This window comes from Lactuca virosa, chromosome 5 (assembly GCF_052849685.1).
Source record: "Lactuca virosa cultivar CGN04683 chromosome 5, Lactuca_virosa_CGN04683_v6, whole genome shotgun sequence".
NCBI lineage: Eukaryota > Viridiplantae > Streptophyta > Magnoliopsida > Asterales > Asteraceae > Lactuca > Lactuca virosa.
In genome coordinates, this window is record NC_136430.1 from 43,754,620 (window position 1) to 43,778,182 (window position 23,563).

The 23,563-nt window shown below is 35.8% G+C and overlaps 1 long non-coding RNA gene and 1 other non-coding gene across 3 annotated transcripts; both read right to left on the reverse strand.

Moving 5' to 3' along the window:
- Positions 1-4,130: 4,130 nt before the first annotated feature.
- LOC145118352 (small nucleolar RNA R71) lies at positions 4,131-4,237 on the reverse strand. The gene has a single exon (XR_013713307.1). It is a non-coding gene; the product is annotated as a small nucleolar RNA R71 (small nucleolar RNA).
- A 5,446-nt stretch (positions 4,238-9,683) lies between these two features.
- LOC145113022 (uncharacterized) lies at positions 9,684-12,322 on the reverse strand. Of its 2 annotated transcripts, none has more exons than XR_013710712.1 (4): positions 11,974-12,322; positions 11,617-11,797; positions 10,958-11,165; positions 9,684-10,283 (listed from the first exon to the last, which is right to left on the reverse strand). It is a non-coding gene; the product is annotated as an uncharacterized LOC145113022 (long non-coding RNA). The 2 variants fall into 2 exon arrangements; XR_013710711.1 differs by having other exon boundaries at positions 11,617-11,806.
- Between the last annotated feature and the right edge of the window lie 11,241 nt (positions 12,323-23,563).

Sequence of the window (23,563 nt, forward strand, 5' to 3'; positions counted from 1 at the left end):
TTCTTTAAGACTTAGTTCTTGGTCCAAAAGCCATAATACTCCAAACCAAAGCATGAAAAATGAGATCTAGGCCCCAGACACCAAATGAACACGTAAAGTCTCAAACTTTCCTTCTATGCATGGCCTTTTGGGGCTTAAAAGGCCAAATGGACACCTTAAAGCATGCATGGGGCTTCCATGGTCATAAAGTTTGCACCTTTATGCGATGAAACCCCTTCTGGACCCCAGGTCTGAAAGGTAAATCACTTGGGACGTCCATTTCCCAAGGACTAAGCTACTTGGACCAAAAACTCAATAAAAGTGGAGATGAAGAGATCTAAGCACACAATGGACAAGTTAGGAGCTTTTTACCTCTATTGAACCAGAAATGGAGCTAAACTTCTCGATCTAATCTCCTCCTTCAGGTCCTTGCTCTTGCTTCAAGGATCCTCTCCTTCAACTCACAAAGAACACACAGAATGGCACAAGAACACTTAAAAGTGGATGAGGGTTTTGTGGCTAGGGCTTGGGGTGATGGAGGCTACAAATAAGGCTAACCTTTGGAGGTTAAGGTGTTTAAATAGGGTGCAAAACCCTTAAAATTAGGGTTTCACTCTAGCAACCCTACTCGTCGAGTTGAGGCTCTCAACTCATCGAGTAGACTTCAAGTCCCACGTCCAAATTCCATTCCTACTTGACGATTTTGGGCCTCCAACTCGTCGAGTCCCCTCGCAAAAATGAATAATTTGTTTCAAATACATACTAGGATCCAAGAGTTATAGTGTGTGTTGGCCTTATCTTGATAAATTCGTGATAGTATTCATCGACGTCATACTAATCTGCTTACGAAGCTAGGAGGAACATAGTCAGCACCTACGACAGGTTTTGGAGACGTTAACGGCAGAAAAGCTATACGCAAAATTCTCAAAATGCGAGTTCTGGATTCGATGAGTAGATTTTTTGGAGCACATATTCAGCGAGGAAGGGATACACATGGACCCGTCCAAAGTCAAGGTGATCGAAAACTAGGCAACACGAAGAACACCGACGGAGATACGCCAATTTTTGGGCCTTGCTGGCTACTACCAAAGATTCATACAAAACTTCTCCAAGATTGCAAAGCCACTCACTACCTTGACTCAGAAGGGAGTGACATTCAGCTGGGGGAATAAACAAGAAGCCGCCTTCCAAACGCTTAAACAAGCCCTGTGCAGTGCTCCAATCTTGTCTCTCCCAGATCGGACAGAAGACTTTGTGGTCTACTGTGATGCATCCAAGCAGGGCCTAGGATGTGTGCTTATGCACCGAGGAAAGGTCATCTCCTATGCCTCAAGACAATTCAAGACTCATGAGGTAAATTACACCACATACGACCTCGAATTAGGAGCAGTGGTGTTTGCCTGAAGATCTGGAGACACTACATGTATGGTACCAAATGCACCATCTTCACAGATCATAAGAGTCTACAACACATCCTCAATCAAAAGGAGCTCAACATGAGACAACGACGATGGGTTGAACTACTAAATAACTAAAAATGAGATATTCGTTATCATTTGGGCAAGGCCAACGTAGTAGCAGACGTCCTAAGTCGGAAAGAATACTCGGGCCGTTGAGTAAAATCGTTGACCATGACCATCCATTCACACCTTTCCACACAAATAAAGCGCAGTTAGAAGCCTTGAAACCCGTGAACATCGCAGGAGAGGCCCTACAAGGAATGCATAAAAACCTTGAGGTTAAGGATGACGGAGCTTATTATCTCATGAATCAAATCTAGACACCGAAATTTGGCGGGTACAGAGACATTGTTGATATGTGCATAATTAGTCATATATTTTGTGTTAAATCTTAATATTGTTTGGCTATTTTATTAAAAATTATGAACAAAAGGTACTTAAATATGTTTAAAATGTATTTGTAGCCTAAAAGATGAGCTCGGAAGCAAAAGGAAGCAGAAAAAGCGATGGGAAGCTCGGGAATTGAAGAAAGAAAGAAAAGAAAGAAAAACCCTAAAGAACTCGGCGAGTTGGGCGCCTACTCGGCGAGTAGGCTCGAAGATTCACGAACAAATAAGAGTCCTTATCGTATACGGATTTTAAGTGGTGGACTCGCCGAGTCGGTATATGGACTCGACGAGTAGCCCCTGTTTTCAGAAACTATATAAAGGGATTTAATTCACGAAATTAGGAACTCTATCTGGAACCCTTGAAGGATAACTTACGATTCAAACTGTTGTTGGAGCTCTGGAACTCGAAGATCAAGTCTAATCATTCGAATTTGGGGAGATCAACGCAAATCAAGTGTACTCTTTACTTAATCTTTTGTTTAAACTATGTTGGCATCAATTGATTTCGTTTTTGAGTTGTTTTCTACTTTAATTATGAGCTAAAAACTCATATCTTTTGTTTAGGATAGATGACTTTATGAATATGGTTTGATTTTATGATTGGATTAATTTAAGTTGGTGATTTTGTTTTGTTAAGCTTGTTAAAGAACCTTATGTGTTAATTACAACTATTTTCTGTTAATTAACCAGCATATTAAGTTGCATGAACATCTCTTAATTGCTAATCTCATATGATTTATGTGACAACATTGTTATATGCCTAGGAATAGCGAATGTGAAACTAGGGTTAACTAGAAAATAGGAATATTAATGTGTGAGCTTGTGTGACGAACCATCAATAAGAGGTTAATTAAATTAGTAATTTGATTAACTACTACAAGTCTTACTTAACCCGAATCAATAAACTAGGAAATTAATTAGTTTAATCACCTGATCACTGCTTAAATTGATTTGTTTTCTATGGATTAGTAATAGCGAACGTGAACCTAATCACACTAATCGGTAGCCAAAGATAATTAAACCTTTGCACTTGTCATAAAATCAACCATAGGAATAAACGATTCAAAACCTAAACAGAAGTCTTTCCCATTATTGAATTTAGTTGATTTTCATTTGCTTAGCTGTTAATTGCTTTGTTGAGTATTAGTTAAGTATTTAAGTTTTCTATTCTTGCAAAACTAGAGAAAACCCTTTCTTTATTTGCTTGTTTTTAGATAATATTAGTAATTAGCTTAATTGCCGTTCCCTGTGTTCGATACCCTGCTTGCTAAACTATACCACCAATCGACAGGTTCACTGCCTTTTGTGTGTCTAATTTATATTAAAAAGTAGGATTAAAACTAGTGCATTCCACACACATCAAGTTTTTGGTGCAGTTGCCGGGGAACGGTTCTAAAATTAATTTTAATTGCTAGTGTTATCGATCCTTTGTGTAAGATTTTCTTGCACAAAGTTACTGTTTTAGGAAAAGTTTTAATTAGATTTAAGTTTTAGTTTCTTTTCTTTTAGAAATTTCGTTTTAAAAATTTTTCTGTTTTACCCTTGAACTCGCCGAGTCCATTTGCACCGACTCGACGAGTCCAAGGCAATTTTCTAGTTTCGTTTTTCAGTTTGTTTTGTTTTTTTTACGCGTTTTTCTATTTCTTGCAGATTGTTTATGACCCGTGGATCAAATTCATCCTTGATTCCATTACTTGAAAACCCGGAATCATCGTTTCGCAAGAACAAGGACAAAACCGAAGAAGATACTCCGAAGAAGTCGCCTTTTAAGAGTCTTAAATCGGTTTTTGGAAAGAAGAAGGGAAAGAAAGCGGGGGAATCCGGCAACACAAAATAGGACACCGAGTACGAGACCGAGAAGGAGGAAATTGTTACCGATTTTGAAGAAAGTGATCACGAAGAAGAACCCGAAAACACCATGGCCGATATTGCCAACCTTTCGATGGAGGCATACAAAAAGAGGATTCGAGACGACACCGGTCCGGGGCTTGTGCAACCTGCCATACCCGTTACTGCCACGTTTGAACTTAATGGGCACATCCTTACTGCATTGAAGGAGATTCCTTTCATCGGAAAGGATTATGAAGATGCATACAAGCATCTTGATGAAGTTAATGACATCGCCGACTACTTCAACATTCCAAACATACCTAGAGAGACGGTGTTATTGAGGATGCTCCTTGTTACTTTTAAAGGGGCTACAAAGGATTGGCTTAAAGCACTACCACCAGGAGACATTACTACATGGGCTAAGATGCGTGAGGAGTTCCTGGTGCAATTTTGCCCACCATCTAAAATTGCTAAACTCAAAAAGGTCATTGCCAATTTTGAGCAACAAGCAGGAGAGTCTTTATTCGAAGCATGGGAGCGCTACAAAGGTCTACTAAGGAATTGCCCACAAAATGACCTTAATATGCAACAAGAAGTGTCAACCTTCTATGATGGAGTGAATGTCACCACTAGACAACTACTTGACTCTCAAGGCACATTAACGAAGAAAAATACAGCTGAAGTTAAAAGACTCATTGAAGAATTCTCTAAGCACTCTAGAGAATATCATAACCAAGACATGACTCGAATCGAGGGGTGGTGAATTCTGTGAATGATAGCATGGAAGCCGTGATGGCCAAATTGGAGAATATGGAGCGAAGGATGACTAAAATGGACCAATCCATCCATGCCATTAGAGTGGGGTGTGAATATTGTAGTGGGCCTCACCTTACAAAGGATTGCGATCTTGATGAAAATGGAAACTGGAAAGCACAAGTATGTTACTAAAGTGGCGATAAATATGATGAAGATTAGCGGAAACCAAGGAAAGAATGGCTACCTTATGATGAGTACAAAAAGGCTAAGGAGGAGAAATATAAAATGAAGACAAGAGGTTTCTTCCAAAAAGAGGAACCAGTGCAAGAGAAGAAGCTAGACTTTGAAGATATGCTCACAAGACTTGCAGCTGCATCCGAGAAAAGACACAATGAAACCGATGTTGCAATAAGAGAACAACAACTCATGATGAAAGAGCAACAAGCGTTAATGAGAAACCAGCAAGCCTCCATTCTTAATATTGAGAAACAACTAGGCCAACTTGCACAACAAGTCAACCAAAGAGCAATGGGTGAACTTCCAAGTAATTCCGAAAAGAACCCGAGAATAGCACATGTGAATGTGATAACAACAAGCTCTAAAAATAATATTTCTCCATTAAAGCCAATCCAGGAAGTGGAAGCAAAAGTGGAGCTTGAAAATGAAGAAACAAGTCCGGAATCGCAAACTGTGAGATCGAATCGACGAGTACATAACATGGACTCGACAATTCTGCAGCCTGCCAGCAAAAATACTTCTTATCTAAAGCCATATCATCCACGATTACCATTCCCAGACCGAGCTATTCAGAGTAAGCAGATTCTAGAGTGTAAGAAGATCATGGATCATCTAAGGACACTTCAAGTGAACAATCCATTTTTTGAAACACTCCTTCACACGCCAAAATATGCATCCTTGCTTAAAGAGCTCCTCACAAATAGAAAGAACATGGAAGAAGTATCAGAAATAGTGTTAGACGAACTTCCAGAAAAGATGGGTGATCCGAGAAGCATCACTATACCCTGCCAATTTGGGAATTTGGTTACTACTCAAGCATTAGCTTATTCAGGGGCTAGTATCAATATTAGGCCCTACTCTTTATTCAAAAAGTTTAACCTTTCAGAACTTAAACCTATCCACATGACCATCCATTTAGCTCATAAAACGGTGATCCATCCGAAAGGAGTTTGTGAAGACCTTCTAATAAAGGTGGATAAGTTGGTGTTCCCTGCGGACTTCGTATTTTTGGACATAGAAGAAGACCCCAAGATTCCGATCATCCTTGGAAGACCATTTTTGAATACCGCATGTGCCATAGTTGATATGCAGGAATAAACACTTACACTTAGGGTGGGGGATGATTCGGTTACTTTTGTAACTGATCAAGAAAAGGAGCATGAAAAATCGATTGAAGATAAGACTTCATCAATGGAATTGGGTGATGAATTGATAGAGAAAGAGTTAGCACTTTTAGAAGAAGATAAATCAAAACAATATTCTTTGGATGAAGAGTTTGATGCTCAAAGCGATTTAAGGGAATTGGAAAGGTTACTTGAAGGAGTTGAGGACAACTTTGAAGAAATAAACTCAACACTTGATGAAAAGAATTTGAAAAATGAGGAAGAAATTCAAGTTGATGAGAATGAGGATGACAAGAATGCTAAAGTCTTGGAAACTAAGGAGCATAACTCTCTCATTAGATTGCACACAAATAATCATGAAGAAAAAGGGGATAAGCTAACCACAAGAACAAAACCTCACGCTTCAGTTTTTACTACTTTTGAAGTATTCACTTTTAAACCACCGAATTCTCAAGCATATGAAGAAAGTGAGGAAGAAGTCGTTACCTTGAGTGATGCTGAGATGATAACTGAAAAGGCGATCGAGGTAGATAAAGGAGGAATGAACACGATGGGGCACACGGCAGAAGAAAGGAAGAAGAAGTATAGTAGAGGGATGAAGCGTAAATTTGAAGGAAATGATACCAAAAGGAGAAAGGAGGAGTTGAAGAAGGCATATAAGAGAAAATTCCATGCTTACAAAACAAAATATAAAGCCCAAAGGATTAAGCGGGAATTCCCGATATAGGAAAACGTTGAAACGTAGAGCGGGAAGGAGTCCAGCTAATGACTCCTCAAAAAAAGAAGCGCTTACGGGAGGCAACCCGATCTTAGAGTTTGCTTTCTTTTTACTTTTCTTTTTCATTTTATTTTTCGACTTTTATTGGTTTTTCTTAGGATTTGTCAATCTTAATCATATTCTTTGTTTAAAATGATTGCTTGAGGACAAACAAAGCTTGAGTGTGGGGTATGGTGGCATAAAATTTAAAAGGCACAAAATTTTTCAAAATTTTTACACAGATTCAAACACTCGACGAGTCCGAACTCTTACTCGGCGAGTCCATTTGAAAAATCCCGACTATTTTGCAGAATCGCGCATCTACTCGGCGAGTAGGTATCCCTACTCGGCGAGTCCGACCATGGCATGATCTGGTCCGAGAAGATCCACCGGTAATTCCGGTGGATGATGAACTACCAATGGATTGGTACAACGTGGAGTTAAGGAGGTAGCAAGATGATCTTGGTCGGAGCATGAACTATTATCATGGTTCATTTGTTCATTTGTTTGATCAAATGGATCTTGAACGAAGACCCGTGCCCGAGTATCCATATGTACGGAGTTGGGACGAGAGATTGAGCCAAATACGAAGCGAAGCCGGAGGGAGCGGTGTTGGTGATGATGAGGAGGGAGATGAAGATTGATTTATCCTTTTATTTTTATTTGATTTAGTGGTTGCTTTTAAGACATTTTTCATTTTGTTTGGTTTGTTTTATTTGTTTTGTGTTGTTTTGAACATTTAGTAATTTTTAGGATTGGTTGTTTTTCCTTTTTATTATGCATGTTTGCCTTTGGTATTTTCAGAATTCGGATAAAAGAGTAAAGTGAAAGAGTATAGAGTCAGGGTTAACCAAGCAAGAAGTCGAGTCTAGGCAAGAGAGAAAATGAGTTTTCGAGTCCAAGGTTGAGTCTGGTGATGAAGAGGGTTATAGAGTATTTATTTACTGAACAAAAATGAGGGAAAGTATTAGTTTATATTACCCCCATACATCATAAACGGACCTGGGCAGAGTACAAATTTTTCCACACAGCGGTCTACTCGCCGAGTGCATCTTATGGACTCAACAAGTCCATGTGAAATTTCGTGATTTTTCTGTCAGTCACGCTGCAACTCAGCGAGTTAGCATATCTACTCGACGAGTCACTCGTTAATTCTACTTTCAAGCCAATGATTTGATGACATTTTATACGGGCATTGGTTCTTTTCTTTGGAGATCATTTTCCAAGCATTTCCAAGAGTTTTTCTTATAATTGGAGCTGTACCACACGAGATTTTGACTCCCAAGACATGGATGAGCTGTTCCCATGTCTAAAGTCAATTAAAGATGGAGCTTAATGACGAAATATCAACCTTGCCACTACTATCTCAGGGGAGTTTGTTCCAATTCTCTCTTTAATTTTATTATTCTTTATCATGCATAATATGCAATGCGGACATTGCATAAATTAAGTGTGGGGTAGGGGTTGGTTACATTACTTGAAGTTTTAGTTAAATTTCGAAAATCTTGAAAATTTTAGTTAATTTTGAAATTTTTGCATTACAATTGCTAGGGCTAATTTAGAAATTTTGGTAAAAGCAATTAGGAATCATGCTAGTATTGTATTTGATGATTTTATGAAGAACCCAAATGTTTAGTTGAGCCTATATACGTTATAATGCATTTGTGGCTTCCTTTATTCTAGTGAAATCATGGGACAAAAACACAACCTCGCTTAGTTTGAGGATCGCAATATGTTTAGCATCGTGTACTTGAAATGTATCCAGGAAGACTAATACTTTAACTAATAAAGGTTGAAGTTGAGTGCCCTTGCTTAAGCATGTAGGTTTTGAGTGAAAAAAATTGAGTTACATGTAAAAAAAGAGAGAGAGAATTACAAGAAAAGTTGTAAGAATTTTGGAGCAACTAAAGTGAAGATCAAAAGATCAAAGTTTTGAAGAAATTCAAAAAGTTGAAGATACCAAAAGTTAAAAAGGTGGTGAATTCAAGGAAATCAAGATCAAATAATCAAAGAAGTGAAGAATTCCAAAGAGCTCCATTGTGGTATCGAAAATACCTTGAGGTTAGGAAGTTTTTTGCGGATAGATTCAGAGGGATGCATAAAATGAGCGTTGTTCAAAAGAAGTGGGCGAGTGTTTATGAGTATTATGAGTATTTAGAATTAGGGGGGTCCTTAGGAAAAACTTTAGACACAAATGCATGCGTTGCGGTCTTGGCATAATGGCTGGGTTCAATTGGGATTGTCTTATGTGATGCTAGTATGTTAAAATTGAGTTTTGCTTGGGGGCAAGCAAAAGTCAAGTGTGGGTATTTTGATATGTGCATAATTAGTCATATATTTTGTGTTAAATCTTAATATTTTTTGGCTATTTTATTGCAAATTATGAACAAAAGGTACTTAAATATGTTTAAAATGTATTTGTAGCCTAAAAGATGAGCTCGGAAGCAAAAGGAAGCAGAAAAAGCGATGGGAAGCTCGGGAATTGAAGAAAGAAAGAAAAGAAAGAAAAACCCTGAAGAACTCGGCGAGTTGGGCGCCTACTCGCCGAGTAGGCTCAAAGATTCGCGAACAAATAAGAGTCCTTATCGTATACGGATTTTAAGTGGTGGACTCGCCGAGTCGGTATATGGACTCGACGAGTAACCCTTGTTTTCAGAAACTATATAAAGGGCTTTAATTCACGAATTTAGGAGCTCTCTCTGGAACCCTTGAAGGATAACTTACGATTCAAACTGCTGCTGGAGCTCTAGAACTCGAAGATCAAGTCTAATCATTACAAATAAAATAACATTTAGTGGCATAGAAAAAGCGTCACTAAAAAACGAAAAAGTGTCACTAAAAACCTTCTGGGCAATCAGCGGGACAAAAAATAAGTGCCACTAAAAGCGCTGCCACTAAAGGCCTTTAGTGGCACTTTTTGGTTGTGTCGCTGCAACCTTACTGGGTTTTAATGGCACTTTCCTGTTATGCCACTAAAGCACTTGTAGGTTTTAGTGGCACTATTTGTATGCCACTATTTTACTCCTAAAATAAATATTATTTTCATGCTTTTAGTGACTTTTTTTAACACGATAAAATTATATTAATCAATTAGGTCTAATTTTTTTTGTTAATTTTAAGAGAATATAAAGTAATAATAGGACAATTAATATAATAAATGGAAACAAATTATCATTATGTTAATTGAAACTTGTCTAACAACAATATTTCTTAATATATTTAAAATACAAACATATTCAAAAAAAAGTTTACAAGTCTAAATGTTATGCTAGTACTCAAAACATATTATTATCAAGCTAAATACTTGTTGCGGAAGAAACACGAAACTTGATTGACCTCAATCTTTGCAAATTTCTCCTCTTGTAACCATCGAAAGCATGATTGAATTTTCAAAGTTAAACGCCTTAACAAAGAAAAAAACTTATGCGTACAATGTTAATAGAAAATAATAAAAGTAGAATGCTATAATACTCAAATAAATGAAAGTACATTGGTATTTATTAGATAAGAAAGACTTACACACTTGAAAATTAGAAGCCTAGAAAAGCTGTCTGACATTTTTATCATCCAACACCTGAATCTCAAACGTGAAATATTTCATGATGTTATTCACAATGATAACCAAAAAAAGTAGCTTTATGCCAAGTGTAGCAATTTGATCAACAAGGCATGTAATATATGTTGACTGGACATTTGTTCCCACAATCTCAAAAATGTTTGACCCTATGTATTCTTCTTGTGTGTGTTTGACCTGACCATTAACAACAAAAATAGCCAAAAACTATTAAAAAAATGAACAAATTTTGAGATACAAAACACTTGCCTAACTCTAGTACATTTATATAAGCTAAAAATAAACATATATTTTGAGTAAACTACAAAAGCATCCTTGTTAATAATGCTCAATGATCACTTTCAAATCCTATAACTTGTTTCCCCTTAAAACAGAACAGGTGCCAAAACAAGTTGTGCAGAATTTTACTTAGTAAAATTAAAGATGTCTCATAAAATAAAAGGTTTTTTGAATTCTTGTTAAATGAAAGAGTAAATAGTTAAGTTTATCTACCATTTATACTTTAGTTTCTTGTATAGTTTCTTATTAGTATTTATATCTTTTTTTATATAAAAATGATGTCTTTCTTATTACAAAAAATTGTGACATACTCGTACCTATCTAATTTATTGAGAAAACATATATGTTAATTAGCATCCTTAATTCTTACAATTACCCGCTTTTCACTCTAAAAGTGTGAAATTATATTTCTATAAAGTTCACACTAAACAAAACATATCTTCATAATAATATTAAATTGCTAACAATTTCTTGCTTTCTTGTCATTACTGGTACTCAATCCATACCGAAATAACAACCAAATTAATCTCATAATGTAATTTCTATGGATGTATTTAGAATTAGCAAAGTACCTTTTCTATCATGTGTGAGCTCTATTTTCCATAATGAAAAGTTTTGCCATCACTGCTAACTGAGACTGATGTTTGGGTATATTTTGGGTTCAACAAGGGTTCCAAGCTCTCCCTCTTACATCATAATCTTTTTCAATGTCATCTTCATTGTATTTCAACTATGAATTCACCATTGGTGGCAACACTATAACAAGCAGCGAACATCAACCTGTAAAATTAAATTAAATTGTAAGTTTTATATGTTAATTAAACCTAACACGTTGGTCAAAATATTCCCATATGGTGGGGGTATGTGTACATGCAGTTGAGTAACTTATTGCAATAGATAAAAAGACTTGGTTGAATCCTATATATAAAAAGAGAGAAGAAAATGAAATTGAATGTACCTAAAGCATCTTAGTGGCAAACAAAATTAATGCCTTAAGCATAAATCAAAACCATAATCAATTGATTTTCATGGACAATTGGTCGAACAGCTGGTGTGCCCTGTTCTATCAACCTAAAAAATATATATAACAAGAAAGGAAGAAACCCTAACTTGAAACACAAACTATAGATCATCTTAAACACAAACCCATTCCTGATACCACCACCATCCCATCAAATTAGTTATAGTTTCTAAGAAGGAGAATTAATGGAATGTTGAATTTGAGACGTACCTATAAAAGCTTCATTCAAAGCTTATTCTCTTTACAAATTTCTATCCAGATGGCTAAATAGTAACTTGAGTTTAGTTGTGGAACCAAAAATGACATGGAGAGATGGATGCATCAGTCTGATGGTTGGGCTGCCTCACCACTGATACCACCATCATCCTTAAATTTACTTCTTTCCCCGTTTCTGCAAGGGCTTGATATTACGAAACAAGTCGAATTAATTACAAAAATAAAACTTCCAAAGTTAGACATCAGACCCCATCTGATTATCATAATTCTCGATTTCGTCAAAACCCCATCTACAATTAGATCTAATCGACCCAATCAAGGAGACAATAACATGACTAAATCTCATAATACCTTCGAATAAATAGTTGCGGAAGAATTGGGAGCAGCTAAATGAAGATAAACTCAGACGAGATAGCAAAATAGATGACTTTGTTCAAGGTGGTCACTGGCATATCCCATCTTCTATGTGTCTTCGTCCAAGGTGTTCAGTGTTCACCGGCATTGGAGGCGACGACCACGAAGAGGGCCCGATGGTGACGATGACGAGGACTGCCGGTGAGTAGACGACGACGATCAGGGCGAAGACTAGGTTTGAGCGACAAGGGAGAAGGGCGGACGAGGGACGGAGTGAGAGATGCTATCTGTTAGTATTGCCCTTCAAAACGTTTCCCTAAACTTTGCTATAATAAAAAAAATTCGCTGATAGATTTTAGAATTGTGGAGGAGCCGCGATATTTTTGGTCTTTTTAAAAAATTAGACATAAAAGCGCGGAACGGAGGGAACCAAAACTTGATTGTCGAAAATTTAAAATGTATAGTGTTATAAAAAAATATGTGCCACTAAAGCACATACTATAGTGGCACTAAAACCTTATTCCACTAAAGGTTTATGCCACTAAATGTAATTTTATTTGTAGTGCATCATTCGATTTTGGGGAGATCAAGGCAAATCAAGTGTACTCTTTACTTAATCTTTTGTTTAAACTATGTTGGCATCAATTGATTTCGTTTTTGAGTTGTTTTCTGGTTTAATTATGAGCTAAAAACTCATATCTTCTGTTTAGGATAGATGACTTTATAAATATGGTTTGATTTTATGATTGGATTAATTTAATTTGGTGATTTTGTTTTGTTAAGCTTGTTAAAGAACCTTATGTGTTAATTACAACTATTTTCTGTTAATTAACCAGCATATTAAGTTGCATTAACATCTCTTAATTGCTAATCTCATATGATTTATATGTGAAAACATTGTTATATGCCTAGGAATATCGAACGTGAAACTAGGGTTAACTAGAAAATAGGAAAATTAATGTGTGAGCTTGTGTGACGAACCATCAATAAGAGGTTAATTAAATTAGTAATTTGATTAACTACTACAAGTCTTACTTAACCCGAATCAATAAACTAGGAAATTAATTAGTTTAATCACCTGATCACTGCTTAAATTGATTTGTTTTCTATGGATTAGTAATAGCGAACGTGAACCTAATCACACTAATCGGTAGCCAAAGATAATTAAACCTTTGCATTTGTCATAAAATCAACCATAGGAATAAACGATTCAAAACCTAAACAGAAGTCTTTCCCATTATTGAATTTAGTTGATTTTCATTTGCTTAGCTGTTAATTGCTTTGTTGAGTATTAGTTAAGTATTTAAGTTTTCTATTCTTGCAAAACTAGAGAAAACCCTTTCTTTATTTGCTTGTTTTTAGATAATATTAGTAATTAGCTTAATTGTTGTTCCCTGTGTTCGATACCCTGCTTGCTAAACTATACCACCAATCGACAGGTTCACTGCCTTTTGTGTGTCTAATTTATATGAAAAAGTAGGATTAAAACCAGTGCATTCCACACACATCAATTTTCATGAACGAGGCTCACAAGAAAAAATACTATGTTCATCCCGGTTCAAACAAGATGTATCTGGACCTCAAGAAACTTTATTGGTGTCCAAAAATGAAATCAGAGATCGCTACCTATGTGGGCAAGTGCCTGACTTGTGCCAAGGTCAAGGTAGTTTGCTTCAGCAACCAGACATACCCGAGTGGAAGTGGGAGCGGATAACCATGGACTTCATAACCAAGTTGCCCAAGACGACGGGTGGACTTGACACCATCTGGGTGATCGTTGACAGGTTAACCAAATCCGCACACTTCCTACCAATAAAAGAGACCGACAAGATGGAAAATCTAACAAGGACGTACATTAAATAAATCGTGCGACTACATGGGGTGCCAATATCCATCATCTCCGACAGAGATAGTAGGTTCACTTCACGGTTTTGGCAGTCGCTACAAAAGTCCTTGGGAACCAAACTTGACATGAGTACAACTTATCACCCTCAGACTGATGGGCAAAGCGAAAGGACCATTCAGACGCTTGAAGAAATGTTGAGAGCATGTGTGATAGACTTTGGTAAGGAATGGGATACCCACTTACCACTCGTCGAATTCTCATACAATAACAACTATCACACTAGCATCAAAGTCGCGCCATTCGAAGCCCTCTACGGACGCAAGTGCAGATCACCTCTGTGCCGGGTTGAAGTAGGTGACACACAACTAGCAAAGAGGCAAGTGCCTGATAGCACAGTCACTGGCCCGGAGATCATATGAGAAACTACAGAAAAGATCGTCCAGATCCGTGAACGATTAAAGGCATCCTAGGATCGGAAAAAGAGCTATGCTGATAAGCGACGAAAACCCTTGGAATTCCAGGTTGGTGACCGCGTTCTGTTGAAGGTCTCACCCTGGAAGGTAATGATACATTTTGGCACACATGGAAAGCTAAATCCAAGGTATATCGGGTCATTCGAGATCCTTGCTAGAATCGGCCCGGTGGCTTACAAACTTCGACTACCACATGAACTCAGTAACATACACCCTACCTTCCACGTATTCAACCTAAAGAAGTGTCTGTCCGACGAAACTCTTGTAGTCCCACTTGATGAAATTGAGGTAAACGAAAGTCTACACCACATATAGGAACCGGTGGAAATCATGGACATGGAGATCAAGAGAATGAAACAAAGCCGAATACCAATAGTGAAGGTTTGCTGGAATGCCAAGCAAGGACCCGAATTCACTTGGGAGTGGGAAGATCAAATGATACAGAAATACCCACAACTTTTCCGCTAGTTTGCAAGAACCCATCCAAGATGCAAATTTTGGGACGAAATTCCCTCTAACGGGGGGATGATGTGACAACTGGCAAATTTTGTGTCAAACAAGGTTTAAAATGTATCTATGTATAAGTACAACCACAATGTAACCTTGTTGCAATAAAACTTTAAAAGCCAAAAGGGCATTGTTTGTATAAGTATATATATATATATATATATATATATATATATATATATATATATATATATACTTTGAAAAATCATATTCGTAACAAACACTTGAAAGTCGACAAGATAGACCAAGAATTATGAAAATTCCAATTTCATTTAAGTGTTTTCTGCCTAGGACCCCAAAACATGGGATTTTGGTTGATGCAAGGACCGAAATCACATGTGATTTCAGTTTACATTAAGACCGAAATCACTATGTGATTTCGGTTAAAGCATGGGCCGAAATCACAAGTGAGTGGGGTGTTTTGCAGTGAGTTTTCTATGTGATTTCGGGGTATCTTTGGGGTTTTCTAGGGGGTTTTTGGTTAAGAGAAGAAAAGGATAGGAGTTTGACTTTGTGATAGGATGTTTCATCTTTCCCCATACGAATTTGCACCCAGCATGTATCCATGCTATTACCCAACAGATAACAATGCAAATGTCACCTCATTTTCCTACCTTATCTAGGTCGAAATCACCACCATAAACCTCCCCACTATTTCCATTACAACTTCCATTTACTTCATTTCCTCTCAAAGAACCAAGTCCAAGCTTCCATGTCGCACCCCCAAACCAGAACGGCAGAAACGTTCGGGGGCGGAGGACATCATGTACAGTATCATATCAATGCATAATAGTAAACAAGCAACAACATCATCAATTGCATTAATAATATAATTTAATACAAGTGTGTTCTGTGTGTAGTTTGATAGACACCAAGATATGAAAAATAAAAGACGAGTCTTGTGTGAGCTCCGTCTTCTCAAAACCTGGTCCAGTGTACCTGTCTACTGGTGACCTGAGAATACAAGTTATTTTGAAAGAGTAGATCAACATTTAAGCTGGTGAGTTCATAAGTATTTTAGTGTCAGTTGTTGTATATGTTTAATAAAAGTGTTTGTAAATGTTTGTTTCTCCTAGAAAATCCTATATTTTCTACTTTAACTGAAATGTAGTCTTCTACCAAGACACGACTGTTCTGTATGTTTGTTCCTTTGTAAAAGTGAGTGTTTTCCCAAAGACAGACTATCATTTACCAAAAATATAGTTTACATTACCGTTTATGTGAGAAGATCACAATTTGAATGTAATGGGAAAATAATAATGATGTATTTGCAGTATTTGTATATAGTAACTACCGTTGTACTAACTACCTTAAATCAATTGATTAGTTAAGGTAAAATGTGATATAGTTGTAACCATGCTTGATCGACTAGTTAAAACACGATGTTCGAAGACATCGAAATGGTATGACATTCGTCACCTGTAGACCTGCAGGTCCCACTGTAGCTAGCAGCAAGGTGTAGGATAGTCAGTCCCGTATAGATCTATACACAAATTCACGCTCTCCCTCCAGGAGACTCTGGTTGCAAAACGTGACACAGCAGTATATTGCCATGCCATGAAGTAGTGGCTCACATTAATGTTATAGTGTTCTTGTATTTGTATAGTGTGTTCTCTCTGTTCTAGTGTATTGTATGTTCTCTTTGTATAGTGTAGTGTATGTTCTCTTTTTTTCTCATTATAGTATGTTCTCTTTGTTTCTCATTATAGTATGTTTGAATTGACTCATGTATGAACTGACTCTTGTATGTTTCATTGTACTAGAAATAGTGAGTAGTGATCCTCTAAATTATAACTATTATAGTTTACTAGTAATGTTGTTTGAGTGACTGAGTATGTTTGTACACCTTTGCTACCCAAAGGTGTTGTACTGATGTAAGAACTTTTATATATATACACATAGCCTTACATTGAAGTGTTACAATCACATAGGATTGCATCAAAGGGGTTTAAGGCCACACAAGAGTGTGCAAGGCCATGGTGTGTACGACCATTGTGTGTATGGCCACATGGGTGTACGATCATAGAGTGTACGGCCATACACTCATTGTAGAAATATGCAAAAAGGGTGTTTTATGGCCCTATCTAGCACCCATTAAGTGTTAATGATCCTATGTTGGGACATGAGGTGAGTTTAAGGCCAAAACATGAACTAAACAAGGGTTTACGGCCATATGAGGTGTGTATGGCCGTACACCCTTGAAGTTCTTACATTAGATGATGATTTAAGGCAAGAATTCAAGTGTTTCCATGCCTAACTAGTAGATAGGAGAGAAACTCACCCTTTTGAAGGTTCCTAAGCAGTTTACGGCCCAAGAACAAGTAGGTGTTCTTGGTGAAAGTGTTGAATACTTGAAGATCTAACCAAAAGAGGAAATTTAATGGATGAAAACATGGATCTTCACTAGTTAAAGCCATGTATCAACTAATCAACGGAAGGAATGCTTACATTTTTGAAGATCAAGGTGAAATGCTTGATGATACTTGAGAGAGAATTGACTTTTCTTGACTTGGAAGTGTATGAAATGAATAGAAATGAAGGCATAACTCATATATGGGCATGAGTTCACGGCCACCATGGGTGTACGGCCGTACACCCATGTGTACCGCCGTACACTCCTCTTGAAGGGGTGTTTGGCCTGAATGCAATACTTTGAACTTAAGTGACTCATTCCTAAACTCAAACCTTGAATGCACAAGGCTTAGAACACTCAAACAGACCCTAAACAATGCTAAAAGATAGCAAAAACGAGTATGACTTTGATTGAATTGAATGACTGTACAAGATAGAAATTTCGGGTTGTCACACTCCAAGGGTTAAATCTCCAAGCTTATTCTTAGAAGTTTTGGTAAGTTTTCTTGTTAAGCTAGTGTTTTTATACACTTTCATGTTAGTTTCATCTTATTTACACACATTATTATATGTTAAAACTCTTAGGGTAATATCATCTTCAATGGGTTCATCAACCACATCCAAGTGTTTAGGTTTGGAAATCTTCACACCATCTCTTCAAACAACCCACAAACCCACTCAAGGTGAGTTCATACCCCCCACATTTTCGAGTTTTTCATGTTTCTAGGGGGGGAATACAAGTAAAGTTAAAATTTAACACCAACATTTGCATGATCTATTACTATGTGAAAGTAAAACATTTTTGTACGGGTTATGGTTGTTACTAGCTTTTATACAAATATTAGTGATATATTAGTTTTGAAATGCAAAACTAACAAAAACAAAATATAATCCATGTCATAAAATCATAAGAAAAATTATGATTTGTAAAACTACAAGGTTTTTGGAAGCTTTTTACCAAAATATAGTTTTTCTAACAAAAAGGGTTACATTCTAGTTACTTCACATTTTGTGGATTTCAACCAAAAAATATGATGTTTTGACCATACATTTTGACACTAGATAAGATAACTACTTTGTATTTATATAAAAGATTATATAAATAGTCTCAACAAACAAACAAGATAAACTATAATTGGTATAGTTTGGGAGTCACAAACACTACACTATCATTCTAGAAGAAACATATAACTATTTAAAGGTATAACTATTTCATTTACAAGAAAAATGAGTTTTCATTTCACGTAAATCGGTTGATACTGGTTGTGAGACATTTAGCTTCACCGTACCTACCAGACACATTAAGTCCTGGATTATAACCAGAGTCTCTTGTAGGGAGAGCGTGGCACTTGTGTATAGATCTATGCGGGATTGACAACTCGCACCTAAACTGTTAGCTATAGTTAGACCGGCAGGTCTAGGGTGGCAAATGTCGTAACAGTTCCGACGCCTAAAGAACGTCATTCAGGCCAACTAGTCGCATTGTTATGGTTATAACAACTCACATAGGGTATTAACAAAACATTTGCTTTACGTGTTAACATGCATTCAAGTAGTTTTATATAAAGATAAAACTTCATAACACCATTTTTCCAGTACAACATTACTTACATTTTCAATCTTTGGATTAAGACTTACAGTTCATTTTAAATAAAATATTGGATTTTCTGGAAGTATACACCGTCATTTTACACGAAACAGTTATAAAATCCTTCTCATACAAAACGCTTATGAACTCACCAACTTAATTGTTGACACTTTTCAAAATCACTTGTATTCTCAGGAAACCAGTAAACAGGTAATCACAAGAGTTTTTGGTGGATGGGACGTCGTCGCATTACATTATTTATTTTTGTCATATGCATTTGATATCATGTAAACAATGTTTTGAGCAAAATGTAAACTTATTAAATATTCAATACAATGGTTGTAATGCTTTGATCGCTACTATTCAATTGTTATGAAACTGTACATGAAAGTAATCCGCCCCCAAACGTTTCCGCCGTTCTGGTTTGGAGGTGTGACACCTGGTGAGTTTCTCCATCTTGTCAGTATCTTTGAGGGATAGGAAATGGGCGGAATTGGTCAAACGGTCGACCATTGGCTGAATAGTGATGTAACCGCTTAAAGTTCTTGACGACTTTTGTGACAACCATCAAATTTCGGTCAAGTCAAAGTCAAACAAAGTCAACAAGTTAAACCGGTCAACTCCATTAACCCTTGTATGTTAGGGTTTACGTTATGTAATCACTGTACAATTCGCTATTTTAATGAGAAAACATCATTTGGAAAGTTCATGTGTTTGATATTCCTTAGCCTTAACAGTGCTAAACAACGAACCAAAGCGATAAAACACTATTGCACAATCATCGGGATTGTGTAGGACACTAAATCATGGCTTAACGGGGTCTATGGACCTTGCGTTGCGAAGCCGGACACTCAAAAAGATCACAAACGAAACCTCTCTCAATCTCATTCAAACCCTACTCAAGATTACTTGACGCTAATAGGATCAAAACTCATACACTACGATATAAATTGACGTTAATAGCAACATAGTATAGTACAACGTTATAACTATAATCAAATTAAATTATGATACCATATTAAAATCAAATCAAAGTATAATGCTCTAATTAAATTTAAAAGAATCAAACTTGAATGCTATAATTAAACTTCAAATCAAAGTAGATTGTTATAATCAAATAATAACTCATCTTTTATAAAACTCCATTTTTATAAACTTTACATTAAATTTTATAAAACTCTATTTTTATAAACTTTACATTAAATTTTATAAAACTCTTATATTAATTATGTAAAAGATGCTTGTGTTAGTGGGAAATTATGAAGACCACCAAAAGCAAAAAGATTATTCCCATGGTCTCCCACTCACACCTCCCATCCACTTTCATTTCCTTTTTCTCCCAACACATTATTCTCTTCACCACTTAAACCTTCTCTATTCTTTCTCTCACTCTCAATCTCGAAATTCATCCAAGAAATACTCATATTCCAGCCAAGAACAATCTATTATACTCAAATCTTCATCCCTCTTGAAGCATTCATCAAGGTATGTTGTTAAAAGTTTCAAATTCATACAAGAAACAAATTAAATCCACCAAAATATCTAAAACTCATTTTATGCATAAACCTGATTTTTCTCAGAATCCCATCAATAAAATAAGAAGTTCTGGAAATTTTCAGAAAATAACTTATTTTTATTGAATTACTATAATTATTGCAATAAAGTAGGGCAATAATTCACATAAAATACTTTTTGCATTCAATAAATTCTGAGAAAATTCTGGGATAACCAATATATTGATTAAACATAATTTATGAAGTTTCATGCATTTATATTACTCTTTACTATTATTTATGATTTTATTGATTAATTAATAATGAAATATATAAAAAATACTTCCCATAGTCACAAATATCCGAAACTTATACACTGGGCTCTATATCATGTTATAAAACTATGGTTAATTTTACAAAATTTTTGGGAATCATTTATTATTTTTCCCGAATTTTGTTGTTGTTTAATCATTAAAGTATTAAATAAATACTAAAACAGTTCAGAAAAATATAAAAATTTTACAGTAATTAATATTGTATGAAATAATGATTTCCTAATAATTTCATAATTTTTCAATACTGTGTACTATTTAAAACCATTTTCCTAAGTATTTAAGCATGTAAAAATGCATTTTAATGATTATTTCATATAAATAATTGTTAAAATCTGTAAATAATTATAATTGGGCAAATTATTATTTTAATAAGAAATTATTAAAATCTGGCCTAAATTGAAAATATAAATTAATTATGCAAAGTAATTAATTCAATTTAAAATTCATTTAACAAATGAATACCTTAATATTATAATCAAAATGAATTATTGTTAATTCATCTAATATAAGAATATGTGTCTAATTATTTGTATTAGTACTCTATTCTCGTTTAGCAGTTCCTAAACCAAAACTATTAATTATATTAGGTTCTACGCCATTTTGACCCGAACCGTCTATCGTACGACACACGCATTTCGTTTTGGGACTAATGTGAGTAATCTACCCCATACTTTATAATTTTCAATACTTTTGGGGTGTATCATGTGGTTCTAATATATTTCAACTTCATTTTATTGTTTTATCACAATTGAGACATTGTTGGGACATTTATACGTGAGTCATTAATTGTATAACTATTGTTTGTTTACGCTACATGTATTAGTCTAATCTCCATGACTATGCTCGTATTCTTGAGGTACGTTATGGACAATAATAACGCTATTGGGTTGACCACCCCGCCTTGGGACGCTAAGGTGATTGATCGCACGTGGTTGAGTGTGTATGATGATTAGATGCTCCATCCTATATATATTTATATATATACATATGTATATATAGGGTGAGGACTTATTGTTGTTGTTATCATTTGTTAATCAATTTTTGATTTATAAACCGTTATCTCAAATACAATTGTTTGCCGACTTCAAAAGAAAACAAATTTCAAATTATAAATGTTTCAACTTCACAATTTTCTCTACTAAAATTAGATTACTCACCAACTCTCGTAGTTGACCTGTTTTTACCCATGATGCAGATTTGAAGAATGAAGTTGATGAAAAATAGGTTGTGCCTTAGAAATCCACAAGACTATTTAAATTTGATGTAATAAATGTTGTTCGTATTTGGATTTGTATTTATATGTTGTGGATCTTGTTTGCATACTTAGTACTTAAATTGAATCTAATCATATTATAACATAGTTGTCATGAGACTTTGAACAATATATCACGCCTTGATCGATTCCGACAAGGATCGGGGTGTGACAGATTGGTATCAGAGCCCTTGACTATAGGGAATTAGGTTAATTGCCTTGACCTAGTCTATAGCTTCTAGGGTCCTCTCGTATGCTAGTTTATAAAATGCACACATAACTGCATGCAATTCACACTTAGAAAATCCTAGGAATACCTTTGTGTGTTAATTGCTCCCTTATGTGCATACGTATTACTCCTGACACTTATATGTGTGCATACACTTGTGAATATTCTCCACTTTCTCTGAAAATCACACACATACTCAAGTTGTTTAACAAAATGTATATACATATATGTATTCCTTAGAGCTCATAGGAAATTCAAAGTCATCCACTCTAGTTGGGTAGGATCATAGTAATGGACGCGTAGTAACTGGAAGGGGGAGGTGCCGGTAGCCCGAAAGTCCTGAATAGGTAAGCATTCGTATACATCCCAATCAACCGAGGGACCAGTTTGCTTATCTGGGGACCAAAGGCGAGAGTTCCCAAACCTATAGGCCAAAGCGCGTCATTCACATTACTTTTGAGCCATCAAAATACCCGACCTTATCAAACGTATCCGAAAGGATACACTCCAAAATGGCCAACTCATTGGACTATTAAGTTCCCTAATGGGCCTAGAAGTGGGAAAGAAATGTGAAAACTTAGTTTTGTGGGGGCCCACGCAAGTGCTACATGTTTCACATTTAGTAACCATGGAAAGCCCAAAAGGTGCCCAACACTCCTAACCATGGCCCAACAAGTGTTTTACAATTATTTTACCCAACAATGTCTAAAAACTTTATTTCCATAATCAATTTACAAATAACTCACAAGTCCATATGCGTGTTTCTCGTAGTTGACATGTTCCTTGTTTGGTTGTGGACTTAGGGTAGACTCATTAGGATCAATAGTCTAATAAAATTTTAATTACACGTAACTGGGGGCATGTCGAGTGAATCTTAGGAGTGGATCAGACATGGAACAAATCACAAGATTATAATCAAGTTATTCCTACTAAATTCATAAGTCTATTTATATAGACCTCTATTATAGAGTCGTCGGCGTAGTCGTGTCGGCAATCTAGAATATGGCTAAATACATAATACAAACTATAATACCCAAATTATACAAAATTTTCTGCATAAAAAAATCAATAGACAAACAAACACAATGAAACTAAAAAGGGTATCAAACTATCAAGAGAAAAACACATACAATGTAGATTAAAATTAGGGGTGAGCAAAAACCGAACCGCAAACCGAAAAACCGCAAAAAAACCACAAAACCGAGACCGAAAAACCGAAACCAAAATAAAAACCGACGGTACGGTTTCTACCTTTGCAAAAACCGAAAGTTTTCGGTGCGGTGCGGTTTCTAGTTTTGAAAAAACCGCAAAAAAACCGAACCGCACCGATATATATATATATATATATATATATATATATATATATATATATATATATATATATATATATATATATATATATATATATATATATATATACACACGTGTGTGTGTGTGTAAAAGAATAAATTTTGTGAAATCATATGTGTGTAAACTAAGAGATCATAAATGTTGTTGTATGTAAAAAGAATA